Source organism: Chelonoidis abingdonii, chromosome 6 (genome assembly GCF_003597395.2).
Source record: "Chelonoidis abingdonii isolate Lonesome George chromosome 6, CheloAbing_2.0, whole genome shotgun sequence".
Classification (NCBI taxonomy): Eukaryota; Metazoa; Chordata; order Testudines; family Testudinidae; genus Chelonoidis; species Chelonoidis abingdonii.
In genome coordinates, this window is record NC_133774.1 from 95,457,522 (window position 1) to 95,471,855 (window position 14,334).

General features: G+C 41.5%; 1 protein-coding gene across 3 annotated transcripts in view; it reads left to right on the top strand.

The window, feature by feature from the left end:
• Positions 1 to 14,334, top strand: part of LOC116837437 (histone-arginine methyltransferase CARM1-like) — a 125,879-nt gene that overhangs the window by 73,128 nt on the left and 38,417 nt on the right. The window lies entirely within an intron of this gene.

Here is a 14,334-nt window from a genome sequence, read left to right on the forward strand (position 1 = left end):
GGACGGAGTAAGGTGGGTTCTGGGGGGCGCTTACCTGGGGGCTCCCCGGTAATGGCAACATCCTTCTCACTCAGCTGCTAGGTGGAGGCTTGACCAGGCAGCTCTGCATGCTGCCTCCGCCCAGAGCGCTGACTTAGCAGCTCCCCTTCCTATCACCTCTGCCACCCAGCTGGGAGTGGGGGCTCTTATTTGGACAACAAGCCCTTTTCTTCTGGCCAACTGAACAAAGACAGAGCACATTCAGTTGCAGTGAGCTCATTCTGTGCTCTTTCCACTTTAACATGGGCCATATGACAACAATGCAACAATCTGATTTGCTGACTGCAGTAAAATCATATTCCTCATATTTGCACCATAGAAAGTAATGCGGTAGTATTTTACTGAGATAAATGATGGTTTTGCAGTAGATCTTTTTGTTGCTTGATTATAGAGGTTTTTATTAAAGGAGTTGTGTAAATCTGATTTGAACTCTGTATAATGACTAGTAGACACTCAAAGGTACACAACAATAAGACAGGGTTGAAGTTCAAGATGAATGCTGTGTGTTGCCTACAGATGTGCAATGGTTACATAGGATTTCTAAACAGGGCAATTAAGGGATAAGTTATAATGGGTGCTGTATAAGGAGATATGCTGGTTATAGCTGAATTATCTAGTTGTTTAAGATATTTCCTTTTGCGATATTCTAAGAATATTATTTCACTCTGTACTGTGCAGTACTCCTGTGACCTTTTCAGTGTTTGGTAATTTAATTTGCTGGCATTTACGTTTTTTCATGTGGCTTCACTAAACTGTGCAGGAAAGATAAAGGGAAAGATTCTGTGGTCCATACCACGGGTATACATCTGGTGTAACTCCAGAGAAGCCAATAGAGTTACTTTGGATTTAAGCTCATGTAAGGGAGAGAATTTGGCCTAAAGATTGCAGCAAGAATTAAAAAATAATATCAAATGTGACTCCCTGTTACAGTCCAAGGAATATAATCTGTTCTTATTCCTCCTATGCAGTGACAGTGTACCATGCTTAAAATAATGAGATTATAGCTGTCATCCTGTGCTGTGCCTTCCTGTTAAGATTGCCTGCAAATTGGAAAATATTATAAAAGAGGGGCTCCATCCCTGCCAGCACTGATTCATCTATTAGTAGCCTCTTTCCAGCGTCAGTATGTAGTATGGTATAGAGAAACCCTGTGTGTCTAGCTCTTTAGCTGGTTTTCAGACCAGTGTGCCAACTTTTCTCCTGTTCCATGACTCCACACCTTGGATATGCAACTGCTGACAGCTCGATCCTGCTCCACACAGTCACTTTGCCTGCAGGAGGGGGAAAAGATTGAAACAGCCTTTGCCCAAGAAAACAAACAATTTGGTGCGCGGTAAGGGAGAGGGTATAGCTAATACTCCTTGGTGGTGTACGAATGAGCCATGAAATGAATGCATAATCTCAGTCTTCTAACTTCATTATAGTAAATCCGTTAGGCAAAACCAGAGGAAACAAGATTGGGAGTGGGTACCTGGCAATAATACTAGATTTGTCTAAACATAAAATGTTATCCTTAGGGTGACCATATTTCCCAACGGGAAGAAGGAACACTGCATGGGGCTAGCCCGAGCGCCCCTCCCTCTCCCTCCGCCCCCAGCATGGTGTTGGCCCGAGCTGCTTGCCCAAGCCCAGCCCCCACCTCCCCACACAGGACTAGTATCACTGCTCACCCAAACACTGACTGGCCCTGGAGCGAGGCTGGCATTGTCCCTCCTCGCCCCTTCCCCCCACATTCCTCCGCACCCCACTTTTTTGACAGAAGTGGGAATTTGTCCTCTTTGCTCCTGCCAACTGATCAAGCTGGCAAGAGCAAAAAAAAAAATCGAGATGGCAGGGACAGGGCTTAAAAACGTGACTGTCCCAGCCAGAACCAGCTGTATGGTCACCCTAGTTGTTCTAAGCAGCTCATGGAAGGCCACAGGGAAAAAACAGTGTTACTGGGCTGAACATTTTTTTATGTAGAGCACTTGAAGAAAAGGGAAGAAAGGGTTACTATGCATGAGTTAAAAATGATTAAACTGCAAGGATTAGTGATGGGATCATCAGAAATAAACAAGTAAGTCCTTGTGGAATCCAAATGTGTTTGCCATGTGGTACCAGTAAAGGAAAGCCCTTCTGGGAGCTGCATGATGACTAATCTTATGAGAGAATCAAGAAGAAGAGATTTGTGTAGAATTAATTATTCTTAAGGCTTCCATGTAGCTGCTTCCACTACCAGCAGTGAGGGCACAGATCTTATTAAAAAAAACGGGTAGTCTTGAGAGGATTGATTTGTGTGTATGTGCCCATGCATGCTGTACAGCTAATGTAATTGAGAAAGGTGTTTCACATGAGTTGGGAGCAGTTGCCACTTCAGCAGAGATGAAGGATAAATGGCGACAGAGGCAGAACACTTGCACCTGTTTGTAGTGTAGTGTTTACCTAATATTTATTTGTACCATATTGTAATCTGAGCAACAAATAGGCAAACTGCACCTGTTTGCATTTTCAGTTATTTACATTAATATGTCTTAGCAAACAATTTACCATGTAAATATTGCAGTTATCTCATCTGCCACACCGAGTGTTAACATCCAGTGCTGTTTTGTTGGGTTCATGTAAAATGGTGATGGAAAAGAGGTGTTTGAGGGACTTTGCAGCACAAAGTGTCACTGAATAAAGGCTTGAGAATATGTCATTTCCTCCTTTAGGATGGACAGGTTTTTGGCTTCTCTTGAGGAAGCTGTTGTATGACTGTTGCTAGAAAAACACAACTGGATGCTGAGAATGTAGCAAACTTTTTCTCCCAGGCCAGACGATTGGCCCTGCTCCAGGTGCACAAAAGAAACATGAAGCCACTAAGTGTCCTTCGGAGGATTCCCCCAGTGTACATGGAAATTTGTATGTGCTCTACAGCCAGCCTAGTGGCTCCTACATGCGTATCTATATTCAGCGAACAGGGTGCAGTGATTGAAAAGGGGATGTGATCTGGGGCTTAAATAATCCCAGGATTAGGGTGCTACAAAGGTGGCATGGAAGTACGTTTGCTTCTCCCCCAGTCTGACCACGCACTGAGCCCAGCTCAGCCAGAGCAGAGTCTCTGGCCTTTGCTATTAGCTTCCTGTTCCTGGCTTAGATAATTCAGAATTTTCTCACTACAGCCTTCTCAATATCTAAATGCCCCTGATCCTCTTGAATTTTATCAGTCTCAGTACAGACTTGGACTGCATTGGTAGATGAGCACCTGATATTTAGATGAAAATCAGGAGCCCATGATGATATTGTTATACTGATCAATTGCCTTCGGTTCTGTAGATCAGTTACTTTTATTGTAAGCTCTTTGGGGAGAGACCAGCTTTTTGTTCTCTGCTTACACAGCTCTACCACAACGGGGTCCTGGTCCATGAGTGAGGCTGTTAGGTGCTACTGCAATACACTTAATGAATGATAATTATGAGGCATTAACTAGTCTGTGAATCCTACTGGGAATAGACAAGACTGCTGTCCAGTGACTGCGTTTTTCTCTCTCAGAATGATACTCAAGGATAGGTTTGAGCCATTGTTCTTTCACCTCCATAGTTCTTTCCCCCATTGTTTACAAAATAATTACAGCTATCTGCATTCTTAAAAAGAGGATTCCAGCAAAAACGGCTGAAATATGAATGTTAGCCATTAAGATTGGTGCGTTTGCTGATTTTAAAAAAAATAGTAATAAGCAACTGAAATATGAGTGGATATCGGAAGTTTTATCAGAGCCTAATTAGAAATCGTATGAAAGTGTTAGACACCTTGTCAGTGTAAAAGTTGCATTTGAGTTCAATTTTTTGACAACTATTGTTAAAAGTAGCACCTAAAATTTCTATAAAAGAAAGATTAGAGTTTTCAGTTTGTTTATTTTATGCATTTGATAGCAATTTTGTGTAATGAGTTTCAGTGCTTCCTCTGTATAGTCAGCTTTCCTGTTTTGTTTGTGTTTATCTTTCAAATGGCTACCAAGGAGGGGCAAACTTTATATATTCAAAGAAAGTGTGATTGTAAAAACTCCCAAATGGCAAAGAGTCCACGAGCAGGGGTAGCATTGGAAATTACCCTTAATTCAGTTTTCAAAATTGAGAAGATTTCAATTTGGCATTGTATACATGTGTTGTGAGTTTTTAAAATTGGTTTGTGCTATAACTTGAAATTACTGAATTTGGAGCTCATCCTGCATACTCTTGCTCAGGTGAATAATCTTTATGTGCATAAGAGTACTCACAAAAGTAAGAACTACATGTGTGAGTAATGGTTTGCAGAATTAGATCCTTTATTGGAAAATGTAAAAAAATTAAACAAATTCTGTTCTGAAACTTGTGTATGCCCATTTTCAGATAAGAAGATGTGGTTTTCTCTCTGACAATTGCACTTATGGACACAATTCCTAAGAGGAATCTCAAAAATTTCTGGCTACCAAATCAATAAGTAAAAAACTGTCTACTCAATATTTACATTTTAATTTGCAAAGGCTGCTGTCACTTTTTCCATTTTGGCAAAGCCCTGTGGCAGGCTTAGCAAATAGACTACTTTTTTAAAATATATGAAATATTTTATACTGCTTGTCATGTCTTTGAGAGCTGCATTGTACTTTGGAGAAATTTGTGTTCTTAAAACCAATTACAAAGTTATATAATAAGCAAGAAGAAAACCACTGTTACATAGGGGAAGCTAAAAGTATTTTGTTTAATATACCAGTGTGAGCTAAGGGAGAGGAAATATATTCTTAATTATCAGGTATCAGAGTATAAGAGAGATGTAGTGGGGTTTCCCTGGAGAAAGCCAGGTGGAGGATGAGATGGTATAACTGATCCTCCAAAATTATCATAGGTAAGAAGTTTATTGTACAACACCTTCTCCTGATCATGCTTCCATTTAATTCAGTGGAGTTTGCCATGGCTTCAATGGAATCAGGTTAGGGCTCCTGATGAGGAGGAGTGAATCTGAGAGATCTGTTGTTACCTGTATGTATTTGAGATTAGTCAAGAAACTCTTCGCTGGTCAAATAAAGGTCCACCTGTTTGACTTGGACTTGCATGTGTCATGAATGCTACATAAAGAAGATGAAGGGGAAAAAATAACCAAAACACTAACATATCCTCAGTTGTTGGCAGATTGATGCAACTCCTTTGAAGTCAATGGAATTGCATCAGAGAGTAATTTAGTTGTTGTATTTTGTTTTGTGGAATGTGATTGTACAGTCTTATCTTTTCATCAATGTCTTCTTGCCCTGCTTTCATATTGTTCTGAAATCTAGGTCACTGGCTGGACACTGTTGCTATTAAAAACAATACACGCATACCCACTGTTCATTCTCTGAAAAATCAAAGGCAGAGAAGGGGAAAATGAGATAGAATGTTCTGTTTTCTTTGTAAACCTTTTCTTTATTATGAAACACTGAAACTACTCAGGTACTTTGTTTCTTTAGTTTAAATACATTGTTGTACACAAGAAAAGCATGTCTATTTTGGTTATGGGCAAGGTTGGTTATTGCAGGAATCTGTGATATACCATGTAGGAGACTATCACAGTGTCAATGTGTGTATAAATCTAATCTCATTTTGCATCATATTTCTTGCCCAGTGTCACCAGTTCCAGTAGAGTTCTAGCCTGTTTGGGTAACTTGCTGTACGCTCGTGACAAACTTGCGTTGCTCTCACTCGGCACTTGCCATGTACATGAAATCAAAAATATTTTCAATATGAGTGTGTGTATTTAAATAAGTAGTCCCTAGTTAAAAAGGTTTTACAGCCAACCTATTTTAGCAAGAGATCAATATGAACAACTGGAGATCCATTTTGGGAGTCTCGAGGGCAGGGTGTTGGAAATGAGGGTCAAGAATTCGGTTCCAGACTCACTTTTCTTAAAAAGCAGGAGCTCCCCTGTCTCTGCCTGATAAGTGAATCCACATTAGTTGTTAATAGAAATATCTTTGGATTGCAAAACGTCTCACATATGTTTGCTGTATTGCAGATTATAAATTAGAAGTTCTCGTTGAAGATCATGTCTCTGTGTCTTGGCTACATTAATCTAGACTAAGCTGATTTTGCCTCTCATAGGGTTTGTTGTTGCCAGTATTCAAGTTAGGCCATATCTACATTTTTTGTCAACAGTATTTATGTTCTCATAAAACCGCTGCAGTGAGTATATTGCTTGTGCACATGCATAGTTGGTTCCTTGTACTGGTGCTGCTACTCACTACATTGCTGCCAGTCAGCGGGCCCCTTGCCATCATCCTGGGCGCTGTCTTTTGAGAGAGATTAGCAATGCATGGCGGGGCAAAAACAAATCGCGCAGAATGACTGGGAGCAAGAGATCAGGCTCTCATCATGCGCCATCCATTTCCTGCAATTTTCATACCTTGTTTAAAATCCCAGAAACCTCCACTGCATTTTTTACTGTCCGCTATCTCTGACAGAAGCACGGAGCCCGCACAGCTCTGTGTTGCTGTCGAGTGTTGCAAGCAGAGGACGCAATAGGGGAGATGATGATTTTTTTGAGGATGGTTTGTTGAAGGACATCATAAAACTGATTCATGGTGGTTTTTGGCATTCACAGAGCAGCTGCAGACAGTGGAGCACTGCTTTTGGGCCTGAGAAACAAGCACTGACTGGTGGGATCACATTGTAATGCAGGTTTGGGATGGCAAGCAGTGGCTGCAGAACTTCTGGATGTGAAAGACCACATTCCTGGATCAGTGTGCTGAGCTCGCCCCAGCCCTCCAGTCCTGGGAGACCAGAATAAGAGTGGCATTGATAATGGAGAAGCAAATGGTAATTGCCATGTGGAACCTTGCAGTGCCATATTTGCTACTAGAGTGTGGGCAATCGCTTTGGAGCTGGAAGATCCACAGTGGGTCCGTTGTCATGTAAATGTGCTGGGCCATTAATTGTCTCCTGCTACGCAGGGCTGTAACTCTCAGCAATGTGCAGGACATTGTGGATGGTTTTGCAGTAATGGACTTCCCGAACTGACAGCCCACAAATCTCTATTTTGCCACTAGCCCACCTTGCCTCAGAGTACATCAACAGAAAGGGCTGCTTTCCTATGGTTATGCAAGCAGTGGTTGATCACCAGGGATGCTTCACTGACGTCCGTAGTGGGCTGCTTTGAGAAGATGCGGAATGCTTTCATTTTTAAGAATATGGGATTGTTCGAAAAACTGCAAACAGGGACATTCTTTCCCACCTGGCAAATTACCATTGGCAATGTTGAAATGCCAGTAGAGATCCTTGGGGACCCTTTGTTTCTCTGGCTCGTGAAGCTGTACGCTGGCCACCTTGACAGCACCTAGGGAAGCTTCAACTACGAGCTCAGCAGGTGCCGGAGGACAGTTGAATTTGTTTTTGGTAAATTGAAGAGCCACTAGTGGTGGTAACTCGCAAGATTGGCTCTCAGTGAGAAAAATATCCCAATGATTATAGCTGCTTGTTGTGTCCTAGTGATATTTGGGGGGGGAGTTACTGCTAGGGTGAAGGGCAGAGGTGGGGAGCTGCTGAGTTTGAACAGCCAGACGCAAAGGCCGTTAGAAGAACTCAGTGTAGAGCTATGCTGCTGAGGGAGACCTTGAAAGAGCACTTTAACAGTTAGCCACAATAATGGGTTTGGTGAACCGTGCTCTACCTGGGCCTAAAGTTTTTTGGGGGGGCTATTAGGAAGGAGTTGTGTAGTGCTTCATGAATATTTATGAATATGTGTCTTTTAATGCACCTCTGAATTATGTGGTGCTTGCTGTATATTTTTAATATGTACACTGTGTTTTTCACTGAACTTATGAGTTCTGTGGCCCGGTACAATAACAAGCTGTCAAGTGCTTTGTGTAGCTCTAGGCATTCTGCAGTACATGTTGTGAAGCAAAAAAGACTAATTAATTTAAAAAGAAATAGAAATTCCTTGTGTACCAAAAGCAACATGTATATGCAGTTCCAGAAACAAACACAATAAAGCTTAAAAAAAAATAATGGAACAGAACTTAACAAGGGGAAAGAATATTCATGTCCATTCCAGGCCATTTTGGCTACACGTACAGTAACTATGGCTCCCACAGGTCAGTGTAAAGGAAGCTGGGGTTGTCCTTCCCATTCCCGTGGGTACGGTTGTAGTGGTAGGGATGTGACTCCTGTTGCCATGTGGAATGTTGGGAGGTGTCGGGAAGTGCTGTAGTGCAGTTCTCCCTTGATTGCAATGATGATAAGCCCATGACTGTTGAATCTGTAGGGCAACAAGAGCGTGCGTTTGCTTCCAGACAAGCCCCATTATGTCCTTGTGCATCTTCCTCTACTTTTCCTGCTGGGACTCCTGGGCCTTTCTCCTGTCCACTCTTTCCTTCTTCATGGTGTCTGCCATCTTCACTCTCCAGGCCCTTTGCTCACTGTCTGATGTATCACTGGCTTGCAGGATCTCACTGAACCTATCTTTCTGAGTCCTCTTCTTTTGCCTTCTCATCAGGGTCAAGCATTCCACGGGCATGGAGGGGGCACTAAACCTCTGGCTGCTAAATGCTGGGACTGCATGACAGGGGATGGATCACTCAATAAAGTGCCCTGTTCTGTTGACTCCCTCTGAAGCATCTGGCACTGATCACTGTCAAAAGACAAAGATACTGGGCTAGATGGACCACTGGTCTGACCCCATATGGCTGTTCCAATATTTTTATGACAGCCCAAGAGATACGTGGATAACCAAAGGACTGCCATCTAAGAGGTATTTCATGGGCAATAGCAGAGACAGCTTCCTCACACTGCCCTGCCAGTGCCTCAATTGATATGGGGATCATGGCACCTCTACACCTATTCAAACCTCAGTCTGTCTGTATCGACAAAGGAATCAATCTGTGCCAATTTAGGTGCCAGGTTTTATAGGGAAAAACACCTGGCTGGCAGAAATTTAACTGAGACCACTGGAGTTATTTCATCTAGGCCATAGAACAGCTATCAGATGCTAGTAACTTTTGGTTGCTACTGACATAGGATGGAACTGAGTTGTTATGACAGTAAAGCTTTAATTGTAAAGTCATAAAGAACTTACCATTTTGAAAGTTAGAGTTGTCACACAGTTCCATTTTTTAACTTCAAATTATATTTTTGCATCTGGAATTTTACGCTAGTTGGAACTCTGATCTGTGGCTCATGTCATGAGATGAAAGCAGAATCACCAATCAAACTGCATTAAGTACTTTGAAGTTAAGGATTTTACATCCCAAATTGTGTCCCCCTTTTCCCCTAGATAAAATTTCTATAGATGAGAGAGATGAAAGTTACAAAAGATTCATAAACATAAGCCTACTGTATGAATACATATGAAATTTTCATAGCTCCTACTTCCAGTAAAAACCAGGGCCAAGTGAGGCCAAAATACAATCACCAAATTAGGCTTGGTCTACGCTACAAAATTAGGTCAACAGAAGTCCTCTTACGTTGACCTAGTTGTGCATGTGTCTACACTCAAATTTGTCTCTGGCCAATGTAAGCGCCTCAATATAGAGCACAGTTCCTGCTGAGGTCAGTTGTAGTCATGAACTCTCTATAAATCTGGCTTTGAATGTCTCAGGCACCAAGAAAATATGGAACACACAATTAGTGTCCACCTGTGAAATTTCGTTCAAGTGAATTGCCTAGCATCACATAGGAACTCTGTGGCAGAGGCACGGTTAGGATTCAGTTCTCCAAGGCAGCATTCAGCTGCCTTAACCGTGAGATCATAAGAATGGCCATAGTGGGCCAGACCAAAGGTCCATCCAGCCCAGTATCCTGTCTACCGACAGTGGCCAAAGCCAGGTGCCCCAGATGGAGTGAAGCTAATAGGTAATGATCAAGTGATCTCTCTCCTGCCCCATCTCCACCCTCTGACAAACAGAGGCTAGGGACACCATTCCGTACCCCATCTTGGCTAATAGCCATTAATGGAGTTAACCTCCATGAATTTATCTAGTTCCTTTTTAAACCCTGTTAGAGTCCTAGCCTTCACAACCTCCTCAAGCAAGGAGTTCCACAGGTTGACTGTGCGCTGTCTGAAGAACTTCCTTTTATTTCTTTTAAACCTGCTGCCCATTAATTTCATTTGGTTGCCCCTAGTTCTTATATTATGGAAACAAGTAAATAACTTTTCCTTATTCACTTAATCCACATCACTCATGATTTTATATACCTCTATCATATCCCCCTTAATCTCCTCTTTTCCAAGCTGAAAAGTCCTAGTCTCTTTAATCTCTCCTCATATGGGACCCGTTTCAATCCATATCATTTTAATTGCCCTTCTCTGAACCTTTTCTAATGCCAGGATATCTTTTTTGAGATGAGTAGACCACATCTATGTGCAGTATTCAAGATGTGGGCGTACCATGGATTTATATAAGGGCAATAAGATATTCTGTGTCTTATTCTCTATCCCTTTTTTAATGATTCCTAACATCCTGTTTGCTTTTTTGACTGCTGCTGCACACTGCATGGACGTCTTCAGAGACCTATCCACGAAGACACGAAGATCTCTTTCCTGATTAGTTGTAGCTAAATTATCACTCATCATAGTGTATGTATAGTTGGGGTTATTTTTTCCAATGTGCATTTCTTTATATTTATTCATATTAAATCATCCTTTTTCTTCCTGCAATCCTCATTACATGATCGCATATTATGTCATAATGCATATACCCAAGGGGGGCAGAACTAAAGATTGCACATTTGTGGAAATTATGGCATTTCCTAATTTTTGAGTACTTGACTTTGCAATTATAAGCTTTTAATATAGTTTTTAATTCAATTTCCTAATTAAAACCAACCAACAAACACACACACCCCTGATATTCTGTCACATGGAATCATGTTGACTCTTAACTAGGCTCAGCAGGGTTCAAATCTTGAGATCCACAGAACAGTCCTCTAAAACTTGAGCTGATTGTGTAACTGGGTAGCAGTAGTAGTCTATTGTCTTGTATGTGGACCAGCTGCTAGAAAGGGATGAGACGGTTTGCTAGTGTATTAGCTGAAGCCTACGCTACACTAGAAAAGGTTTGTCAGTATATCTGTACAGGTATAGCTGCATCAGTGAACCTTCCTATTGGAGATGCAGCTTATACTGGCAAAAGCACTGGTTTGAGACTTAGAAATCCTGGGTTCAGTTGCAGGTTCTGGAAGAGAGTGTTCTCAAGTGGTTATAGACTGTTTTGCTCCTGTTCCGCCAGCCTACCTTTCTCTCCCTCTGTTTGTGTTCCCCTCCCTTGGTGCTGCCCCCCACTCTCTGGCTCCTACATCCAGTCCTCATCCCTCAGTATACCACTCAGGTGGCTTTCTCCTTCTCCACTCCACCTGGGCATTACCTTGGGGCACTAACAGCACAGGAGCTCCTAGTTCCTGTACCTTAAGACACAGCTGTCCCTGGCAGTTGAGAGGAGCAATTGTGGGAAAATTCTGCCCAGTCCTCTGTGGCTGGAGCTTGCTCGGTGTGGACCAAATCTTTGGAGACTCTAGTTGCCTCTCAAACAAGTACAGCTCTACTGAGCATGTGTGATCTATGATTTTTTTCCCTAAAGGCTCATAATTTGGCCAAATTTGGGTGAATTTTCATAGGGCTAGCAAAAGACACATCTCTGTGACTAGGGTGACTCCCCAGCCAAATTTCAAATTCCTCCTCTAGAGAATGGATGTGCTAAACCTTTTCAGCAAAATGGTTCTGAGAATTTTTTTACATGGGCAAATCAATGAATTTTCCCTGATTTCATCATCAGAAATGGCTGAGCCATTTCAGTTGAAATTTTCCAAAAATTTTCAGTCTGAGGGCAGACACCCAGCATTGAAAATTTCAACCTGAATGGTTAAAGTTTAGCAAAGCAATGGAAAACAGAGTCAGATAATAGAAAGCATGGGCACCTTTAACTATAGGAAGCTGTGTTAATTCCAACTTTAAGTATTTGGTGAAAACTTAATTTGGCTTACCACAGGTTGTGTTCTTAAATTTGTCTGGCTAAGCTGGGTTAGTCCTGGACAGGATTTGAGTGAGAGTCCTCCAAATAAATGCAGGGTCTTGCAGGAAGTGAAGATGATTCATTAGATGACACTCTTCCAGCTGAGTGCATATTGGCTTTGGGGACACCATGCTATTAGAGAGATGCTGTGTTTTGGGTAAGATATGAACCAATTCCTGAGTATTTGAGGCTGTGATGGGGGGGGAATCAAACAGCAGCATTCACAATAATAGGTCTGTGTGTTTTGGTTTTGGCAGGATGTGGGATTGGACAAATGTTAGTTTGGGTAATTTCATTCTACCTACCAACCCAATTCCCTCTGTAGCTTTGATTGGATGTGGTGTTTGTTTTCACTTCCTGCCCTAAACTGTTATGCAGTTTACTCTGTTAAACATCTGCTGTGTTCCATCCCAGAGTCAGGAGTGAAAGTGATTCATATATAAAGTTTATACACTGTAGTTCATAAAGAGCTTTGGCATCCTTCAGAGTGAAAAGAACCATGTAAAGGAAAGATGATACTTACTTCATTTTTTTTATAACTACCTTAGCAAGAACATTATCTTACTAGGAAGAAATTGCAGGCTACTTCGACTTCCATGTGAAAAAAACACTTCAGTGATTTCTTTTGCTTACAAATATGATTAAACAAATGACCTCTTCACGCATTAATTAAGGAGCTTTAATTAAACTAACTTTCTTGGGTATCAGCAGTAATGTGCTTTTTGTGTTGGGTTTGGAAAAAACCACATGATCCTGAAGAATTGTAGCTTGTCTTTTTAGAACATTCTAGTCACATTTTAAATAACCTTGCTATTGAACTGTTAACAAAATGGACAAGACAGGTAAAATAGCTGAATGGCCTCTGTGAACACTCTTCCAAAGTTTACAAAATTGAAGAGGCACAAGACATGTACCCAGGGCAATACCATATGTGCCCATAATCATGTATCAGAAGCCAGACTCAGAAAACTATGTCTGTCTGTAGGATCAGGTTCAATAAAAGGCTGTTTTCATGGGGGCAAACTCAATAGTGTTTGCCAAGTGAGCTCTGACATGAAAATCTGTTTTGACTACTAGGGATGCACGCTGCCTTTCCCTGTCTTCTTTCCTGATTTCTGTTAATTGTAGCTCACTGCTAGTGGCTTACTCCAGCCACTGAACAGTGTTTTCCCTGGCAATGAATTGTGGAAATAAATCTGAAGATCTCTTCCACTAGCACCTGAACTAAACTTAAACCTTGGGAGGTTTGTCTCTTCTAATCAGCTGTTTTCTTGGGAATCCAGATGCCTTCATGTAGAAGATTTCTTTCCCCCAACTTCCTCCTTTTTAATGTGGTCTACGTTATAATGCAGAATGCATAGACTCAAATCATGATCCCATACACAAAGCAGGAAATGGGCTTTCAAGGATTTGGGTGAAGGTGTCTTTTTCAATCTAGGGACAGGATACACAGCCTCTATGCCACCTCTGGTGCAGCCTCAAGGCTTTGCTGGCAGCTGCAGCCCCACTGTGCTGTCAGTAACTATATATGGTCAATGGATTGGTATGGTTGCTTCTCCTGGTGTATCCCTGTCTCATTCTGAATCTCCTCCCACTGTGCTGTTGCAGAAGGTGCCCCCATAGAACAGTGCTCCATGGTACAGCATCCCCTTGCACAACCTTTCCCCATTCATACTGGTTCACATGAGATAACATTATCAGTATACAGTATGTATTTGTATCCTACAGGCAAATTCTAAACATTGTCTAAACATATTTTGGCACTACAAAGAGACATTAGAGATAAATATGACACGCATAATCAGAGTAACTTTAGAGAGATTATTCTTTCCCAAAACATCTTGCTACACAGTACCTAAAATTCTGAATCCATTTCCCTTGTTCAGATGAAAGAAATGTAGATCAAAAAGTTAAGAAAACTTTGCCCTAAGGTTCTCAGCCTGCATAGGATGCTGCACATAGTACCTAGGGATTGTGCATGCTCTATAAAAGGTTATTCCTTGTTTTGTTTTTGTTTAGAAACATCATGCCTCAGACTTTCCTCAGCCTCTGAGAACATTCATGCCTTTATGATTGTGTAGATCAGTTAGGAATAGCCTTTTCTAGATCTTTGTGAATAATCTTAAAGATTCCTACTGTAAATTCTTCTGTAGTGGATATTAACTTCCTTCTTTCTCTGTGTGTGCATGTGTTGTGTTCTTTTCTTCTAGATATTGATTCTAATTATTTCTTAAAAGACGATGTAACTTGTACTGCTACTTGCTGATTCTGCACACTTCTATGAGTTTGCTCTCCTCAGGGTATTTAGAAACTCTATTTGTAGTAAG